We start from the raw sequence: 20,472 nt of genomic DNA, 5'->3' as shown, positions 1-20,472 counted from the left end.
CCCACCGCCAACTCTTGGGCGAGCATCTTTGGTGTGACGGGGATTTCGAACTCGTATGCATTAACTGAAACTAAAAGTAAATAAATTTGTTGGATTGACTTAAAATGATTGATTATCTTCACTTTCAGAAACTTTTAGAGAAATGGGAGAAATAGAAATAATATTATGCTGTACAGAACACAAAACGTCCAAAAATGTAAGGAAAAATCCTCAAATCCCCCACTGATACAACAGTGGTTGTACTGCTAAAATCCAAGTTCCATTACCAACAGTAGAAAGATCATAGAAAGCCACTCTATTGGTTTGCGCGAAAAGAATCAAACGTTTTGGTTTTTAAAAGTGAAGGTGGCAGTTACGAAGCGTTTTCTTAAATATATTTACATATTGATAGGTAAGTTTAATTATGATTTTTAATAGGAATCAGGTCCTTTATAAGGTCCTTTATCAGGTCCTTTATTTTCATATTTGTGCTTATCTTTTACTTGATATTATATGTGTATGAACTCAATAAAATTTGATAGTGTTGTAACTGGTGGATCGAAGTCATCACAAAAGAAAAATACCTCTTAAGTTAAGTTCAGTATCAGCTGTATAAAAGTTAGATATCTCGACACATTTAAGTCATATTTAACACCTAATTTCGCCCATAAAAAGACAAAAAAAAAAAACGTTAATTGTCATATTTTATATTTCAGAACTTTAATTTTTTAAGCATTTGTGGCCTGGCGTTTGACTCGTAGTCTTAGGGTCGCGGGTTCGAATCCCGGTCGCACCAAACTTGCTTGCCCTTTCAGCAGTGGGGGCGTTATAAAGTTACGGTGAATCCCACTATTCGTTGATCAAAGAGCAGCCCAAGAGTTGGCGGTGGGTGGTGATGACTAACTGCCTTCCCTCTAGTCTTACATTGCTAAATTAGGGACGGCTAGCGCAGATAGCCCTCGTGTAGCTTTGCGCAAAATTTAAAAAAAATCTTGAACATTTGCAAGCCGTTGAACGTTGTTATCACAATTTTAAATTTAAAAAATTTAGGTATTGAGTGAAAACTTATATTTAAAAATGTATTACTTTAAAAATCAAGATGTTTTGTTTGTCTATCTTTCTCTGCAATAATATTAGTACTTTCATTTTTCCTAGCGAGTTGCAATATATTCCATTTTTTCAAACAAGTTGATTTACAGTTAGAGATCCTTAATGATGAAAGTTATCATTTTTATAAAATGTTCAAACACTAATGAGACAATATAAATTTGAATTGCGCGTGTATGTGTGTGACTGTGTGATCGCGAGTTTTTGTTTTGAATCTCTGAACTATTTTGCTCTGTATTATCTGTCGCGTGACTTCTGTTTTAATGCGCTCGCAAGTGCCTTTTTCCAATGAAACGCCTCTTTTCATTTCCATATGAAATACACTGGCAAAAACAACAAAACATTTTTACGAAATACACTATTTAAAAAAAGGAAAATGGTAAATTTATCAAGTACTGTAACTTTTGTCACTGATTTTCGTTAGACAAATGTATGAATAAAATATGTTTCTGTGATCTTGACATATCTACGACATAAAATAATCCTCTCGAAATGAATTCCATTTGAACTGTAGAGATATTTCAGGCCATTCGTTTACCTTATGTCCTAAAGTATGGTATTGCATGTTAAATAATTTACAAATATGATTCGTTAGCGATACAACAAACTTATCTTTCTGCAAAACAGATATTCATACGATGTGGAAATTAGAAAACAACGAAAAAGTGCATTGTTGACTTACATGTTGCTCATTATTTGTCTACAGATTAAATTTTGTCATGGAATTGAAATTACAAACCTATTTACTAAAATGTAGGAATAATTTTTAAGAAGAGAATCCGTAGCAGAAATTTAATCTGTTGTATGATTAAATGTTTAAGTTTTTTTTTAAGTGAAATGAAAAGTAATTTGGTGTTACTATAGCTTGTTCACTAGAAAATAAATTATAGGTGGCGCTTCTACTTTAATTCAGGAGCTTGTTCACTAGAAAAGCAATTATAGATGGCGCTTTTACTTTAATTCAGTTGTTGGTTCACCAGAAAAAGAATTTATCGGTAGCACTTCTACTTTAATTCAGTAGCTTGTTTACCAGAAAAAAAATGTAGGTGTCGCTTTTAATTTAATTCTGGAGCTTGTTCACCAGAAAAAAAAAAATTATAGGTGGCACTTCTACTTTAATTCAGTAGCTTGTTTACCGGAAAATAAATTATTGGTACAATTTTTCAAGAATTAGAATTTTGATAGAACTAATAATATGACACATGATTGAAACTTTGCTAGACGTAAGAGAGTAACTTTTACTAAAGTTCTCCTAATAGCTATAAAATCGTCCTTCAGCCTCCACTATACACCTTGGTAAGCAGCAGACAGCGGAGCATAAACGTTCTTTATTCTACCAGAATCTTACAGTCTAGTTCAGTAGTATTAGATATAATTAATCTTGCTTTCAGTCTTGTTTCAGCTACCTCTTTCTACCGTGTAGTCATGAACTGAAGACCCGAAAGCTTGTGATTGCCGTAACAACTACAGGATTAGTCCAACTCACCGGAAATAGTCTTAATATCTGGGATAATGTGAAGTCATCAAATAATAAAAACCAACAACACGTTGAGTCCAGTTATCACATATAAACGGTCATCTCTCAAACATACGAATACGTTTAAGCAAGTTGTTGCTTTGTGTTATGATGCTTTCTGTGAACTCTGAACATAAGATTTACATTTCTTACAAGTGTAAGTAATTAATTACTCTACACTAAATCAACGATTTTGATTTTAGTTTTTTTAATTAGACATATATTATAGTGATATAATATTGTCGTTTCCCATAAAGCACAAATCTACAAAAACGGTTATATGTTCTCTGCCCACCAAGGGTATCGAAACTCAGTTTCCAGCGGCATAAGTCTGTAGACATCCCACTGTTCGACCAAGAAACATAATATAAGACGGAATTTATAATTTACGAAAATATTATTGGAATTTGAACTCCTAGAGATCAGGAATCAAATTTTCGTAAAGCAAAACACTTCGTGATTGATTGATTTGGAGTAAAAGTAATTGGAATCGACCAATTAATATGTCATTATATAGAGATACTGCTATCAGAAAGAATACAAATATTTTAGTCTTTAATTATTTATCAAACAAATGCTTAATTTACAAACTATTCTTGGTTAACGCACGTGGTTACTAAGTTTGTTTGTTTTGTTTGTTTTTCGAATTTCGCGCAAAGCTACTCGAAGGCTATCTGCGCTACCCCTCCCGAATTTAGCAGTGTAAGACTAGAGGGAAGGCAGCTAGTCATCATCACCCTTAAGCTACTCTTTTACCAACGAATAGTGGGATTGACCGTCACATTAAAACACCCCCACGGCTGAAAGGGAGAGCATGTTTGGTGCGACGGAGATGCGAACCCGCGACCCTCAGATTACGAGTCGCACGTCTTAATTACCTGGCCATGCCGGGCAGGCTACTAAGAACTCAGAATTTCGATGGTTTGTGAATATACATTGCTGGAAATCACAATGAAAAATATATACATTACTGTATGTGATTATACAAAAGATATCTCAAAATTGTCTTAGCATGTCTAATATGGTCTGGCTTGAATTTCGCGCAAAGTTACACGAGGGCTATCTGCGCTAGCCGTCCCTAATTTAGCAGGGTAAGATTAGAGGGAAGGCAGCTATTCATCACCACCCATCGCCAACCCTTGGACAAACCAATAATGGGACTGACTGTAACTTGTAACGCCCCCACGCCTGAGAGGGCGAGCATGTTTGGTGTAACGGGGATTCGAAATAACGACACAGATGATGAGTCAAATGCCTTAACCACCTGGCCATGCCGGGCCTACCTGATATGATATTTTAGTATGCATGTATGTCTAGGTAATAGAACTGATTATAAAAATAAATCAATTAGGTCTAACTCGTCTTAATAAGAAATTAGCATTGTGCTTACTTAAGCAGAAATATAAACTATACAAAATGAAACATTTATTTATCGTGTTTGTATTCTTATAAAACTTGACCTTTACATCTACTTTCTTTTATCACCCAAATCTCACTACGTCCAAGGTTCTGACAAAAATAATTAAAATTTGTTATTAGAAGTGATTTCAATATAAATTTCTTTTCGGATGATATATACTTCACCATGTAATTGTAAGCAAATACAGAAGACTGAATACATTATTTTTAAACAATTCTGTATGTGCAAAACAGAAATTCATGAAAAAACATAGTCGATACAAAGTCGTGGTGGAACAGAAAGTATCAGAACTACCTTTTTTTATTATTTGGTATTTCTCAGGCAATGTGAAACCATGGGAGCGTATTAGCCCTTTCCAACAAAAACAATGTGCTTAGATCAGAAATTGAGAATTTCCAAGATAAAGGTATCCCTTGTACTCGTGACACTGGAAAACAAGGGGACATGGATTAGCTTAAAGCATTACGACCTTACATAAAACATCCCGCAAAATGTAGTGTCCTAGCCGTTGTAAGAGAAATGCAGTGTCTTGTGACATGAGAAAATGTACATATATAAAGATCAGCGACTAAGATAAAGCAGTAGTACATAACATAACCAGAAAGGAACTGCACGTGGAAAAACAGTAAAAGTCCTTTTTCCTTATTTGCTTCCACGACATATCTGTTCAACTGTCGCATACCTCAAATAAATGAGGAGTGAAATGGATATTCATACTATTTTATATGAATACATATTATCAAGTCACTGGATCTAGCGTTTGTGAATATCTGTATGATCGAACTGTTGAAATGGATGTCAGTAAGTCGTCGTTCTATTTCACTGAATGGCTTATGAAAGAAAAGTAGGGACGAGTGAAGTGTTTAAAACAATCGTAGAGCCTAACCACGTCGTTATAGTGCATAGCACTACGTCTGGTCATATTCTACCTGACATCAGTGCATCTTGATAATATTCCTGCAGCGTTATTTGTATTACAAAAGGCTGCATCGTAAGGCTATCATGTATAAATATACAAGAGTGTGTATATATATATATATGTGTGTGTGTGTGTGTGTGTGTGTGTGTCTTCCCGTTGTGAAAGTCGTCACACTAAATGCAGTCATCATACATACATTTGAAATGCATAATAGATACACTGAATACATCTGTTGACGCTTGTGTAATAGATACACTGAATACATCTGTAAAACTTTTTCAATGCTGTGATATTTGTTTTTTCTTCTAAACGCCTCTGAATGTGATTGAGAACTGCTGACCTGAGTTTAGGGCAACCATTCCATAGCTCTTACCTCCTAGTTGATTATTCTTAATTGAAAGTAAGAAAATAGGTTAAACTATTTCAAAGAAATTTACAAAATAAATATGCAGGGTTTTATTCGAATAATTATTGATGTTTTGTGTAAATAAATTCAGTAAGTGTCTTAATATTATAATTAATAACTTGTTTTTTACATAATAAGTATGACTCACTTCTGGCTGTAAGTAAACTTAACGTTTTTTTGTTTCACTTCTTATAAAATATATGGAAAGTAATTACGAATAAATATAATTAATTTCACATTTGAGTTAAGCAAAAAGTTATACAATGGGTTATTTGTGCTCTGCCCACCAGGGGTATTGAAACCTTCTCTCTGATGTCCTAAGTCTGCAGACGTACCGCGATGCCACTGGGGGGGATTTATCATTTAGAATCACACCCTTAAATTCATAAAATAAGATAATCATAAACTTATATCGTAATTAATAAACGTATTAAATTATAATACTAATTATGCTGCCATCTTGCGTAGTTATAGTTCATTGTTATCAACGTAGGTTCTAGATTTATATTACATTGACTTACAAAATAATATATATTTTTAGGTAGTTTGCTATACAGAATACGCTTCATTAATTTATAATTTTTATTTAGTCCTGGTCTATGTATTAAACCTATTTTAGAACAGAAATGATCAACTGTTAATGATGTGACAAATAGAGGGTTGCATGGCGTTGTTGTTTGCAGAACTTTTATTAGAGTATCATTACTGCATATCAAGAAATTATCAGATAATTTATAAGTATTTTTTTAGCCCTGGTGTAAGCATGAAACCTATTTTAGAACAGAAATGATCAACTGTTAATGATGTGACAAATAGAGATTTACACGGCATTGTTTACAAAACTATATTTAGAGTATAGTTACTGCATATCAAGGAATTATCATTAAATAAGTATAAATATTCTTTAACCGTTTTATCTGTAAACTCATTTCACTCCTTCAGAATTGTTTTAAAATTATTAGCACAAGCAAAAATTTGACTCAACATTTCTAAGAAATTTAGTATTTTTAAGCCTTTATATGTAGTTTAATAATACTTTCCTTGTCATTTGTCGTTTTATTTCTAAAATCTGCAAATGTATTTCGAGAAAACAGATTTACATATAGGTAAAGGTATAGCGTTAATGCAAATTCAATTTTTCACGTAGCTATAAAATACAGTTTAAAACTAGGCAAATTAGAAATTCCTCTGAAAACATAAAATTCGATAATTACTGCGGAGTTATTTATTTCGTTAGCCTGTTTGCGATTTTCATTTTCGCAGTTGTTTTTCTTTACGTATGAATAAACTTTGTCCGGATTCTAATTGGTTCGTTGCGCGAGTGCAAAACAGGTTTATCTCGCAAACATATTGCAATGATAAGAAAACATATTGACAATAAAGTGTTGAGAAATGAATTTCTAATTTTTGGTTTGAATAATCTTAAGCCAAACTCTTATTTTTCTTCAGAGCGAGCTGAATATTTTTCTATGTCTTTTAAGATAACAGAAAACACACAGGTGTTTTGATTTTATGATGGTTATATATACAATCTACTTAGTCGTAGAATGAAAGAAATAAAGGATATTTATTATCGTTCTTGTCAGTTATGGAGACATTATGGTATCGTGATGAGAGGTCCAATACAGTGGATCCAAACGTTAAGATCCTAATTTATCCTTGGTATTTCCGGTTTGAGGTCATTCATTGGAAATGAAATAAAACGTAAGTCTAGCTTACGTGAAAATGATTAAAAATAACTAAATACTTGACCAAGAAGCGACATAAAATGAGATATTCTACAACCTGGAGTATCATAGTATCATATCTCACAAAAAAGAATGATTGCCACAGACTGTAAGTTGATGGCTTATATGAAATATTTGAATTTCATGTCATGTTTGCTCAGGGACAACAACAAACGTGCTTTGCTTAAAAGCTGCTGACAATGTGATGTGTAAGGTAGACGAGATTCAAGATACGACTCCATATTTACTCGTTTATAAAACGTTGTCTTAAACTGCAATAATTAAACACCACATACGCTTATCTCTCAGTACCTATACTCATTTATTAAATAGTGGCTAAGGCTATAATAATTAAACACCATATACGCTTATCTCGGCAACAAATATTGGCTACGAGTGTCATAGGTGTAATTGCTTGGTTTGTTTTGAATTTCCTGCCAAGCTACACGAGAGTTATCTGTGCTAGACGTCCCTAATTTACCAGTGTAAGACTAGAGGGAAGGCAGCTAGTAATCATCACCCACCGCGAACTCTTGGGCTACTCTTTTACCAACGAATAGTGGGATTGACCGCTCTTTATAACACTCCCACGGCTGAAAGGGCAGGCATATTAGGTGTGATGGGAGTTAGAATTCACGACCCTAAAAGTACAAGTCGAGTGTCCTAACAACGTAGCCATGCCGATGTACCGATTTCAAACTACCCCCTGTAAATGTTATCCCCTGGTAATTTGAATTCGTTTTCATATTACCGGGGGGTAGGACAAAATCGATTTCATCTTACCCCCCTTGATTTCAAACTACCCCTTTCCCAATAGACTCGTTTTAACAGTTTGTTAAGATGCTTGACGTTCTTATCGCACTCAGTGTGTGTTAATTTCATTAATACGTTAATAACAATGTAAAAATTTATCAGGTTCTGTATCTCATGCTATCGAACACTCATTTTTATTTCAGTGGAAATATAAAAAAATTAATATGTATAAATTACAATATATTGAATGAAGACAGTATGTAGACCTAGTGGTCTTGCTGAGGACGAGCTCTTAAAATACCTTTTATCTTATATAAATCATCAATTTTAATAAAAGAAATAATAGGCCTTTTGTCTATTACCATGTACTTAGATACGTACTCAACACGCACGACAAATATTAAAAGTAATCATTATGTTTGTCATTTTGGCGTTAGAAGAGGGGGTAATATGAAATCAAACGGGGGAATTTAAAATAGATTTGATATTACTCCCCCGGTACTCTGGAAACGATTTCATATTACCGGGGGGTAACTTGGAAACGGAGGTAATTTGAAATCCTTACACCGGGCTCATAGGTGTTACGTCACCGTCATTAATAACGTTATTCTTATTTAAAAACTATAGCAGTTTTGTATTAAAATCAGTATAATTAGTATATTATACCCTAAAACAGTGGTTCCCAACCAGGGGTGCTCGCACCCCTTGGTGGTGCAAGATAGCATTTGTTTTGGCCACCTTCACCTTTATTTTTAAATAAATAATTACTGTGAGAGGTACGAGAACATGTTAATTTTTTTAGGGGTGCGGGACATAAAAAAAGGTTGGGAACCACTGCCTTAAAACAACCTTTCAATGTTTTAACTGACGATTATTTAGCTTTTATTCTGTTAGTGCTGTTCAAATAATGTAATAAATATTAAGGAGAAAAGTGTTGTTAGGAAGACAAGTAACATAAAAAGTACTAACGAGTGATGTTATGGAAAAGAAAATATCATTGATAATAGAGAACAGGTATTAGAAACATGCCGAATAGAAATACAGTATGAAACAGTAGAAATACAGTATGTACAAGACGGTATAGGTAAAGTTGGAAAAAGGAATGGATATCGTAATAAAAAGAATTACATCTACAAGTTAGGGAAAAAGGAATGACTATCGTAATAAAAAGAATTACATCTACAAGTTAGGGAAAAAGGAATGACTATCGTAATAAAAAGAATTACATCTACAAGTTAGGGAAAAAGGAATGACTATCGTAATAAAAAGAATTACATCTACAAGTTAAGGAAAAAGGAAAAAAAAAACAATTTGAATGTACAGAAGAAAAGCAACAACTCTCATAATAAGTTACAATAATATTCATAATTGGATAGAATTTGATATAAGTTGTGGTTGTTGGTTAAAAGCATAATACAAAAGACAAGCATGTGTACAGTTTTAGATGTTATCATACAACGTCATTGTAACCTTAATATTCTTAAATGTCACGTGAACAAATGTTATAATTAGTGGAAGAAAAATGTAGAATAAAATATAAGATAAATATTCATGTAAATGTTTATATCATTAAAGTGATAATAAAATATTAATAAGTTGTCTACAATTTCTTATCATTTGTTTGTTTTCGAATTACGTCCAAAGTTATACGAGGGCTATCTGCGCTAGCAGTTCCTAATTTAGGAGTGTAAGACTAGACGGAAGGCAGCTAGTCATCACCACCTACCACCAACTCTTGGGCTACTCTTTTACATTATAACGCCCCCACGGCTGAAAGGGCGAGCATGTTTAGCGCGACGGGGATGCGAACCCGCGACCCTCAGATTACGAGTCGCACGCCTTAACACCCTTGACCATGCCGGCCCTTCTGGTGGTTTACGTTATTCAATAAAAATATTTTAACGATTTACGACTTTAGATTTTAAAAAATGCTGTTAATAAAGAAAATACGAATCAAACAATAGTTTTGCTTTTTATGCCTGGATAGACATAAAGCTTTATTCAACTAAAGTACATGTCATAACAATTCCTCGTAACACAGATTAACAACCAAGTAAAATAATCCTCCTAAAGCAAATTCAAATTATTTACCGTCAAAAGTTGAAAAAAAAAATTTAAAAACAAAACATTATAAAATTGTCGTCTTTTCAGCTCGGTTTCCAATTCCAAACAGTTTTCTTTCTTTGTCTTCTTTGCTTTTATCTTAAGCTAGGCTGGTGTTCCTAACCAGTCTCGTGAAAATTTGCTCGTGCATATCGCTTTCTTTACAAACAATCGCAGTGAGACGACAAACACTGTTTTTATAATCTGAGGAAGATGCGTTCCATAATCATTCCACAGTTCACAATTAATTCATCATGTGTAAAGAAAGACGCCTCCGATTATGAGCAGAGACAGTGTGAGAGTAATGCATCTTTTGATACCTTCACCAGACATTTGGCTACCCATCAGATTTTTCACTTGGTTTATTTAATATAATTACAACATACGTATATCTTATCCATGTTACGAATATTTAGAACAATAAACTCCACCAGTGTTAAAGTGAGTGGATTTTTCTTTCTGTGTGCAGTAGTTTTGTTAAAGTTTTGTTTCTCTTATAAAACAGATTATCTTACAGAAAGATTTAGATCTTAGAATTGTTAACTTTATCCAATGACTAAACTATGTTTGATTTGATCAACACAAACTGGCTAGTTCGTTTATGAAGTTAGTGTTTAAATACGAGTTCGTATGCTAATTACACAGAATGAAAGTGTAGCGATTGCTATTAAGTTTCTGGAGACATTAGGTAAGTGTTTAACTTATATTCATTTTCAAAAGTAATTGACATCATTCTTTTGTTAATGCCTCCCCCCGGTAATCCTGTGGTTTTATAATGCTAAAAATTAGGTTTCAGTACCAGTACCGAGTCTATAATGCTGCTTTGCACTTAAAAACAAAACAAAATCCAAACAAACACATTTTGCCCTACGATTTCCCAGCATAACCAAATAAATGAGTTTTGAATGTTATTGTATGTTTATTGTTTTGATTTTGCATACGTCACTTGCCATTAGATGGTTTGAAGACAATTTCAAAGGCTCAGATGGTAGACCATCACCAAACTCAGACGTCAGTATGAAACTACATTTGTTCAATAGTGATTTAAAAGCAACACTGCTGATGGTTAATAATTTCTTCGATTTTGAAATGACAATCAAAATTCGGTAAAATTTTTCAGATTATTTCTTGAATTTCGTACAAACGTGACTTACATTTATGTTATTAACAATGCGACAGAGAAAAAAAAACGATACTATAAAGAATCACTTCCATTAAACTACCCTTTGTTGCCTTATGACACTTCTGGGTGTACATTTAAACCGATTTAGGTTCATTCGTATAAAAATAATTCATGAATGAAATATGGTTTACATTGGAAAAAATACCATCAATAAGCTTGAGAGTAACCTCATTCCATTTTCAGGTTACTTATGCGGTGCAAAAAATCTTAAAGAATTTATGTAAAACATATTTGAAACAGTAACTGAAGACATCTATATACCTTGCATTTCTAAAAATATCAACATAACCTTCATAAGTTGCGGTTTAAACGCAGAAAGTTAGCGAAGCATTACAAACCAATAGGTACAAGGTTTGTAATAAAAAACACGTAAATTGCTGGTGGGTTTTTTTTTCTACACTACTCTGAAATTGTCCAGCTTTGAGATTCAAAATTAGAAGCGTGTAAAAATATAATTTCAGGTAGATTTTCTGTCTTTTTGACAGGGCCAGGGATGGCTAGGTGGTTCGGTGTAGGCTTTATAATACCTCTATCAATCCCACTTTTCCGATTAAAGACTAGCCCAGGAGTTGGCGGCATGCGGTGATGAGTAGCTGCCCTCCCTCTAGATTTTTACAGTTAAATTAGGAACCATTAGCGCACATAACCCTTATGCGTTATGAATTACAAACAAACCAAACTCTTTGAGAGTGGTTTGGATTGTTTGGAATTAAGCACAAAATTACACGATGGGCTGTCTGTGCTCTGCCTACCACGGGTATCGGTTTTTAGCAGTATGAGTCTGCAGACAAACTGCTGTGCCACTGGGGAGCCTTTGACAGTGACCTGTGGGATAAAAAATGAAATTATGTTTTTACACGCCTTTAATTTTAAATTCGAAATGGAAAAAAAAACACTGTAGTTTTCATGATATTTTCATAATGTTTAGCCTGTTAGTATGTAATGCTTAGTCAACTTTAGGTGTTTAAACCGCATCATTTTAAACGTAGTGCCTACAAAGCCTACATTTAGGAACTTTTGATTGTTTGGATATTCGTAGAAAGCTAGCAAAGGCTGTTTGTACTAGTACCTAACAATACCTATATCCACCTGGTAACACTAACTAAATAGTTGAATTTGACCATCACACTTACAAAACATCAAGTACGGAAATATGACATTTTTCAGTACAGATACGCGAAATGAGATTTGTTTGTCTTTGAATTTCGCGCAAAGCTACTGGAGGACTATCTGCGCTAGCCGTCTTTAATTTAGCAGTGTAAGACAAGAGGAAAGGAAGCTAGTCATCACCACCCACCGCCAACTCTTGGGCTAATCTTTTACCAACGAATAGTGGGACTGACCGTTACATTATAACGTCTCCACGGCTGAAAGGGCGAGCACTTTTTGCGCGACGGGGATTCGAACCCGAGACCCACAGGTTATGAGTTGTACGCCCTAACCCACCTGGCCATGCCGGGCCACGACGAGGAAACAGAGAATACTATACTCCCAATATATAAATTTGGAAAGTACCAAAGTTCTTGATAGTATAACCATACCTGGGGTGGATGGCTGAAAGTAGTGAAAACAAAAATTTGAACGGAACAGAAACACGGAAGATGACAAAAGAAATTCTGTGCCAACTCGAAGCATTTGTGAAAAATCGCCAACGTAGGATTTTAAAGATCCGATGGCGTAACAAAATCAGAAATTAATATCTATAAGACAGGGCTCACCAAGAGCCTATTGGCCAGCAGTTACAGTGTATAGAATGGGTTTGAATAGGAAATGCCCCAAAGAAGGAAACATCCGATATCTCCTGGCAAACTCTGGGCATAGAACGCACAAAGTGAACGAAGGAGAAACAGACTCGAGAACAACTGGCAAAGACACAGAAACAGAATAAAAGTTAGCGGGGATATACCTGGAGAAGAGGTGAAAAACATACAGCTCTGAGTCACGTTAGATGGCGTCGTTGATGGCATATGCTCCGTATGTAGTGAGGAGCTTAGGTAAGTAAATAACTAAATAAAAGTCAGAAGCATAAGACATTAAAATGAAATCAGAGAAGACACAAGATATGAGTCACAATTCATATTTAGCTCCTTAATTCTAGGGGTAAACTTCCTTACTATCCTATAATTTTTATCCTAGCGGTAAACATCCCTACTAACCTATAATTTTAATCCTAGCGGTAAGCATCCCTACTATCCTGTAATTTTAAACGTAGCGGTGAATATACCTACTATCCTCTAATTATAATGCTAGTGATAAATATCCCTACAATAATCTAACTTCAGCTATGAAAAGTTCAATGGACTATGACGTCGTAGTAAAACACTGTATGCTGGTGGACACTATATTACTTTTTAAGACCTGGTTATCGTTTCATTTATTTAATTTTTATACTGTTTTAAGTTACATATCTATTACTTGTATGTACATTCATTGAATTTATTATAAATTTCCTTTTATTAACAAATTTATGTATTTACATATCGTTTGTAGATAAACCTAAACAACTTTAATAACGAGCGCCTTGCAATAATATATGTACGACCTCGTAATTTCCTCGCGATTGATTTCTCCTTTTTTGAAAAAAACAATTCTATTTAATGTTTCAATTCCATCCGACAAAGAGCTCTCTAAACAGTTAGAAACTCTTAAATTAGTAAAACCTTACATTTCAACGTGATGTTCTAGACTGTATGTTTATTTTTATAGTAATAAGTAATCTTTAGAAAACTTCAACATAAGAAACAATATTTCGAAAATTAATAACAGAAACAATCCTTAGAATGTGGAATAAACAATGCTTTTTTGTTGTTTTGAATAAACACAAAGCTACACAAGGGGTTGTCTGTGCTCTGCCCACCACGGGTATCGAAACCCGGATTTTAGCGTTGTAAGTCCGCAGACATGCCGCTGAGCCACTAGTTGTTGTTTTTTTTGGAAAACGTACGTTAAAAAGGCATAATATTTATAAACCATGCATTCGTAAGATAAAATATGTAAAAACATGTACTAATAAAAATAACATAAATAAATAAACATTCCATTATCCAAGAATACCACGTGGAGTGAAAAATCCTTTAACTTTGAAACTTGGGATTTTAAACCTCTAGTATTTTTCTTGTTCCAATCCTTATCCATAAACACTAGATAAGCAAAATATTTTGACCTTAAAATTTGACGTTTTAACACTAGTAATCCGATTCTGGATATAAATACAAACAGAATTAGCTTAAACCAGTGACTTCTGTATTTTATATTTCAATCCTAAAATAATCAACTTGGATATTGTAAACTGACTAAATCTTTTGAACTCATGAATGACTTTACTTTGACTTATTAATTCCCCAGCGATTTAATAGACAGAGTATCTACCACATTTTTCGCATAAGACAGACAAAACAATGTTCTGTCGAGACATGAAGTAGTTCCCCTGAATTAAAACCACTTCATTATGCTTATAAATCATTGTTTGTCATATTACTATGTTAGAATAATGTCCTTCTTCTATGCATAAGGCATACAGTGACCTGACTCGGGTATTGTCTATGCACGCAACGATAATTAAATTCTTTGACCGGTTAGAGGACCGGCATGGCCAGATGGTTAAGGTACTCGACTCGTAATCTGAGGGTCGCGGGTTTGAATCCCCGTCGCACCAAACATGCTTGCCCTTTCAGCCGTGGGGGTTTTATAATGTGCAGTCAATCCCGCTATTTGTTGGTAAAAGAGTATCCCAAGAGTTCGCGGTGGGTAGTGATGACTAGCTTTAGTCTTATCTCTAGTCTTACACTGCAAAATTAAGGATGGCTAGCGCAGATAGCCATCGTGTAGCTTCGCGCGAAATTCAAAACAAACCAAAGTGACCACTTGGATTACATCATACAGCTAATTAGGACAAGTCCGATGTTATGTTTTTTTCCTGTTAAACTGGAAAGCCATGATCTGTTTGCAAGTCCAGCAGTGATACTACATTTTAATGTTACTGTATACCGTACTCTATTAACCCTAAAGTTAAAGTCCATATCGACTCCATCAACATTTTTCTGAATTATTTATCTATCGAATTACTTACTTGTTACCAGAGTATCTCATAATATGTATGTAACGCACATAAAAATAGAAAAAAATACGTCAATATTACAACTAATTACCTCTAGTACGTATTTCTCTTACACACAAAGTGACTGATTTTTTTGTAAATTTTTGCCTGTTCTTTTCACTGGTATAACATAAAACAAATATCAAATAAGTCCGTAATTTTAGGGTTGTTTTCACAAAGTCACGTATTTCTTCATCTATAACACTACGAAACACAATTTTTACTTTTTCTTGTTCCTGGGCAGAAAATGTTATTTCCCATTTGCTTATGCCTAAAGTAAATGAATAAGACCTATTTTTCTCTTCAAACTTTGCTTTTGTGACCTGGGTAATGAAATTTTCAAATTTACCCATTTTCCAAAACATTCCAGGTACAGTAGATTCAGTGCTGAGTAGTTCATCGAGAATTTTTCTCGAACTTATAATATTTTTAAAGAATTTTCTAGAATGTTGTAGAACTTACGATAATTTTCAAGAACCTTTTAGAATTTTCTAGATTTTTCCATAGCAATATATATACAGGATTAGTTCTAGCTGCCTGAGTGAACACATAGACCTATCTGATTTTATCAGAGACGGCATCAAGAAGCTGCAAGCATTCTCCAAAAGCATTCTGCTATGTATGTGGCCAATTTATCAAGACAAGAGCGAAAAGTACTCTGTGACAGCATCTGCTAAAATGTGTGAAGCCTACAAGGCATACTTCGGCATGTCTGTCATGGATCAAGACAAACCCTGGGCACCTCATTTTACCTGCGAGCTCTGTAATAAAACTCTAGAAGGTAAAACGTAAACTTTTTCTTTCTTGAATATTAATATTTTATATTATACAAATTTTAGACCTTTTAAAATTTAAATGTCTTTTATTTTTTTAAATTCCAATAGTATAGAAAAAATATCACATAAAAATATTTTGAATGAACCTCTTGCACATTAGTTGTGGAGGAAATAAATTTATTCTTTATAATAACAATTTTATTTTACTATTTTGCAGGATGGTACAGAGGGGAAAAGAGAGCCATGAAGTTCGCTATTTCAAAGAATTTGGCGTGAACCCACTGACCACTCAAGGAATTACTACTTCTGCATGGTGGACCGTTCTCAACGTCGGGATGGCAAAAATACATCTGTTATCATGTATCCGGAATTTCCATCATCCATCGTCTCAGTGCCACACTGCAGTAAGCTCCCTGTACCCACTTCGCCAGAGAGAAAGCAGCCATCCTCAGAAGAGAAAAGAAAATCAGAAGAGGAGGTAGACATTGAAGATCCAGATTACAATTTCAGAGGTGCAGCTGGTGAAAGAAACCAATACTACACCAACCAAAGAGACCTCAATGACTTGATCAGAGATCTTGATCTAACAAATTCGAATGTCGAGACTATATTTGGTGGCTGATACGTGAAAGTGAGTTACATTATAGTCCCAAATCTCGATAAACTACTCACTTCTCAACATTTTTTGTTCATTTTTGTATAACTTTACTATAAATACATGTAAATCTTGATTCACATGTTGTTTTATTCAGACCTTATGGGCCCGGCATGGCCTAGCGCGTAAGACGTGCGACTCGTAATCCGAGGGTCGCGGGTTCGCGCCCGCGTCGCGCTAAACATGCTCGCCCTCCTAGCCGTGGGGGTGTATAATGTGACGGTCAATCCCACTATTCGTTGGTAAAAGAGTAGCCCAAGAGTTGGCGGTGGGTGGTGATGACTAGCTGCCTTCCCTCTAGTCTTACACTGCTAAATTAGGGACGGCTAGCACAGATAGCCCTCGAGTAGCTTTGTGCGAAATTCCCAAAAACAAAACAAACAAACAAACAGACCTTATGTAACTGAAAACGTACAAATTTGCCCATTTTTTACATAGAAAATAAGTTAATTTCTAAATTTCATTATCCAGGTCACAAAAGCAAAGTGAATAATGGCCATTTTCTGTACTTTTACAACATAAACAATTAAAAAGTAACACACACTATCCAGGAACAAAATTTGTGTTACATTGTGTAATTAGCAGCGTAAGTTATGTAAAAACATCAACAACCGCTTACTAATTATTATTTAATATATAATAGATTATGATTAAAAACCTTGATTTTATAAAATATTAAAAATTCATTCATTTCTGTTATTTCCGTTATCCTAATAACTTTTTTTAAGCACGTGGTCTCAAGATTCGAGCAACCTGAGGATTAATTGAGTATTGCTCACTGTATTCGCTATAAGGTACTATTTAGGAACCTATTTCTAAAATGAATATTTCCCATTCTAAGAGTATGTTAAATTATCCTTCATATAAAGGTATCATAATACTATTGACCTTTCCGTTGGTTTTCGATCAGTTATTTATCTTCAGGTACATATCAACTATACATAAGATTATCATTTATTTTTAGCAGTGTTGATAACAAACATAATCTATTAGAGCACGTGCTAGTTTGGTTGTTAAAATCGATATTTTTATAGAATAATGAACAAACGATAAGCTCTGTGATAATTCTAGGGGCTTATAATGCTAAAAATTGAATTTCGATACCCATGGTAGGCATATCACAGATATGTAGTTTTGTACTGAACCAAACGTTGTAAATAAGACAAAAATGTCATTTGATCAAGATTGGTATATCTTAATTCAGATTTTAATTAATTATTGATATTACGGCTTGTGTTACATAGTGTAATCATATGTGCCCAAGCCCAATGTATTCTATTCTTCAAATATGGAGATTATTTCTTATCTGTTCACTTGTTAGAGAAGAGACAAAACAGATGGATGGCAACATGAGAAAAACCTATTATCACAAACGTAGGGTGTATAAGGATAGAATTAATGTATGAAACTGCTACAAAACTTATCTGATGAAAATCAACACAAAGCATGATTTCACGTTTCCACTGCAGTCTCCTTAGATTTTAGCACGTATATCTTGTTTGTTTTGTTTTTTTTTAATTTCGCGCAAAGCTACTCGAGGGCTATCTGCACTAGCCGTCCCTAATTTAGCAGTGTAAGACTAGAGGGAAGGCAGCTAGTCATCACCACCCACCGTCAACTCTTGGGATACTCTTTTACCAACGAATAGTGGGATTGATTTTCCCATTATAACGTCCCCACGACTAAAAGGGCGAACATATTTGGCGTGACGGGGATGCGAACCCGAGACCCTCAGATTACAAGTCGTACGCCTTAACCCACCTGGCCATGCCGGGTCACGTATATCTTAACATAGGTGAATATAACGAGTTAAGGCATTGTGCTTAGAGAAATCTATTCTGCTGGGATTTTAATACAGAGCACTTATGAGCAGGTGAATAGTAATATAATTCAATTTTAGTTTATATGGCTAGTGCAAATCTTTGTCCAAACTAATTAAAACAAAGAACTCACGATGATGAAAGAGACCCTGATGATTTTAGTTTGCAAGATTTCCTATTTTATAAACATAGTTCACAGACTAAAACTCAGTCGTTCTATTTTTTAAGTGATTGATGAAAACACGTTTTAATTGTGATAACCAAACAAGTTACATTTCCTGTTTGAAAGTGTAACCACATGTAACTAGTAGTTCATTATTGCTCTAGTGATATACACTGTATCTCTGCTATTTAGCAATGTAAGACTAGAGGGTAAGCAGCTAGTCATCACCATCCACCGCCAACTCTTGGGTTACTCTTTTACCAAAGAATAATGGGATTGATAAACACATTATAACGTCCCTATGGCTGAAAGGGATTCGAACCTGCAACCATCGGAATTCGAGTCGAGTGCCCTAACCACCTGGCCATGCCGGGGCTTTTTCAGATTGTATTGTTGGTAAATTCCTAATCTATTTCATTATGCGTGAAGTTTACCACTAACTAACTGTTTTTATAAATTTTGAACCAAACGAAAATTCCTAATAAATTAAATCGATCTAAATTACGTAAATATCATTAAAACTATCTCTATACAAACATTCTGTTATAAGATTTTACACATTTTAACGAGAATTTATTTAAATTATTTTCGAGAGAAGATCGTTTGATTCTAAAAAAATATTCTTTCCGAAAAGTTTAACTCATAAATGAACATTAACAAAAAAGTCCAATGAATTTTATTTTAGAAATTGTGTAACAAAACCATTTTTCCAAGCATTATATTTTATAAAGTTGACTTGATTACTTAATATTCTATAATAGATATGAAAACACAAAAACAACAACAGTTATGTGATATATGGCTTATTTTATAAGGAAAAAAAAGTAAGCATCTTTGCATTCGAAAGGTAATTTGGAAATCCATGTTGTTATTAGGAAACACTCGAATCTCAACAGCACCTTTAACATTATAATTTAAGGATCTGTAAAATAACAACGGCTAATATACTTCATTATGCTGATCAAAATAATTCAGTATATTGGGCGGTATGCTGCTTGCGTGTCATAATGTAATGTAAAGAATTGTAATGTGAAAATGAACCAGCTTTGTTTTGTATATTTCTTTATATACTGTTTTCCATTTACGACCATTTTATGAACTACTGCGAAATCTAACTTTTTAGTTTTCACATTTCTTTCTAGGTTTTGTTTAATTTATTATTCAATATACCTGAAGTATAGAAACTCATATGTTATCACATAAAATAAAATTAAAAAAATCGTTAGAGATTTTGTGAAAATACTAAGTATTATTTTAACCTTAAAATATCTTGTCCCACAAATAAGTGACTTAGGTAGGTATAAGTCTACTCACCAACTTGATGCATCTTACAAAGATCATTTCGTAGAATTAGAAGAAAGAATGAACTTTACATGAGCGCACTAGACAAAACACTGAAGACTGCACCCTTAGGTATGAGTCTCGCAATTGAATGAAACTCTGCGATGTCTAACTTCGAATTATGTTCCGTTAGTGCGAACAAAAGCCGTATAGGGGCGCTTGTAAGTCTCCTCATCAATCGATGCTGAAACGACTGCCGATATAAAACTATTGTATGTCTCCCGTTACATTAAAATACACGATCAAATAAATGGATTTATCCCAGGAACCTTCTATAGATGCTTTTGCCAAATCCATTAATATTATTGAATAACATAAACGTGCTACTCACTGCGAACTACAAAAATTTGTATTTATTAATTGATATCCTAATTCATCAAGGAAAATTAAGATACAGTCATGAACATTTACAAAACAGTTCACTCAACTGTGTGCTAATTCATGGAAGCTGGATGTTAATAATTATGTGATACACACACGTAAGATGTAAGAGGTAAACTTGGATAAA

At 34.1% G+C, this 20,472-nt stretch overlaps 1 protein-coding gene across 1 annotated transcript in view; it reads right to left on the bottom strand.

Moving 5' to 3' along the window:
• Positions 1-20,049, bottom strand: part of LOC143231953 (nephrin-like) — a 225,857-nt gene extending 205,808 nt beyond the window's left edge. The window contains exon 1 of the mRNA XM_076466842.1: positions 19,938-20,049. The gene's annotated coding sequence lies outside the window, so the exon portion shown is untranslated. The remainder of the gene's footprint in view (positions 1-19,937) is intronic.
• Positions 20,050-20,472: the final 423 nt, after the last annotated feature.

Source organism: Tachypleus tridentatus, chromosome 11 (assembly GCF_004210375.1).
Source record: "Tachypleus tridentatus isolate NWPU-2018 chromosome 11, ASM421037v1, whole genome shotgun sequence".
NCBI lineage: Eukaryota > Metazoa > Arthropoda > Merostomata > Xiphosura > Limulidae > Tachypleus > Tachypleus tridentatus.
Note: the sequence above shows the minus strand (reverse complement) of the source record. Positions and strands in the feature narration are given on the sequence as shown.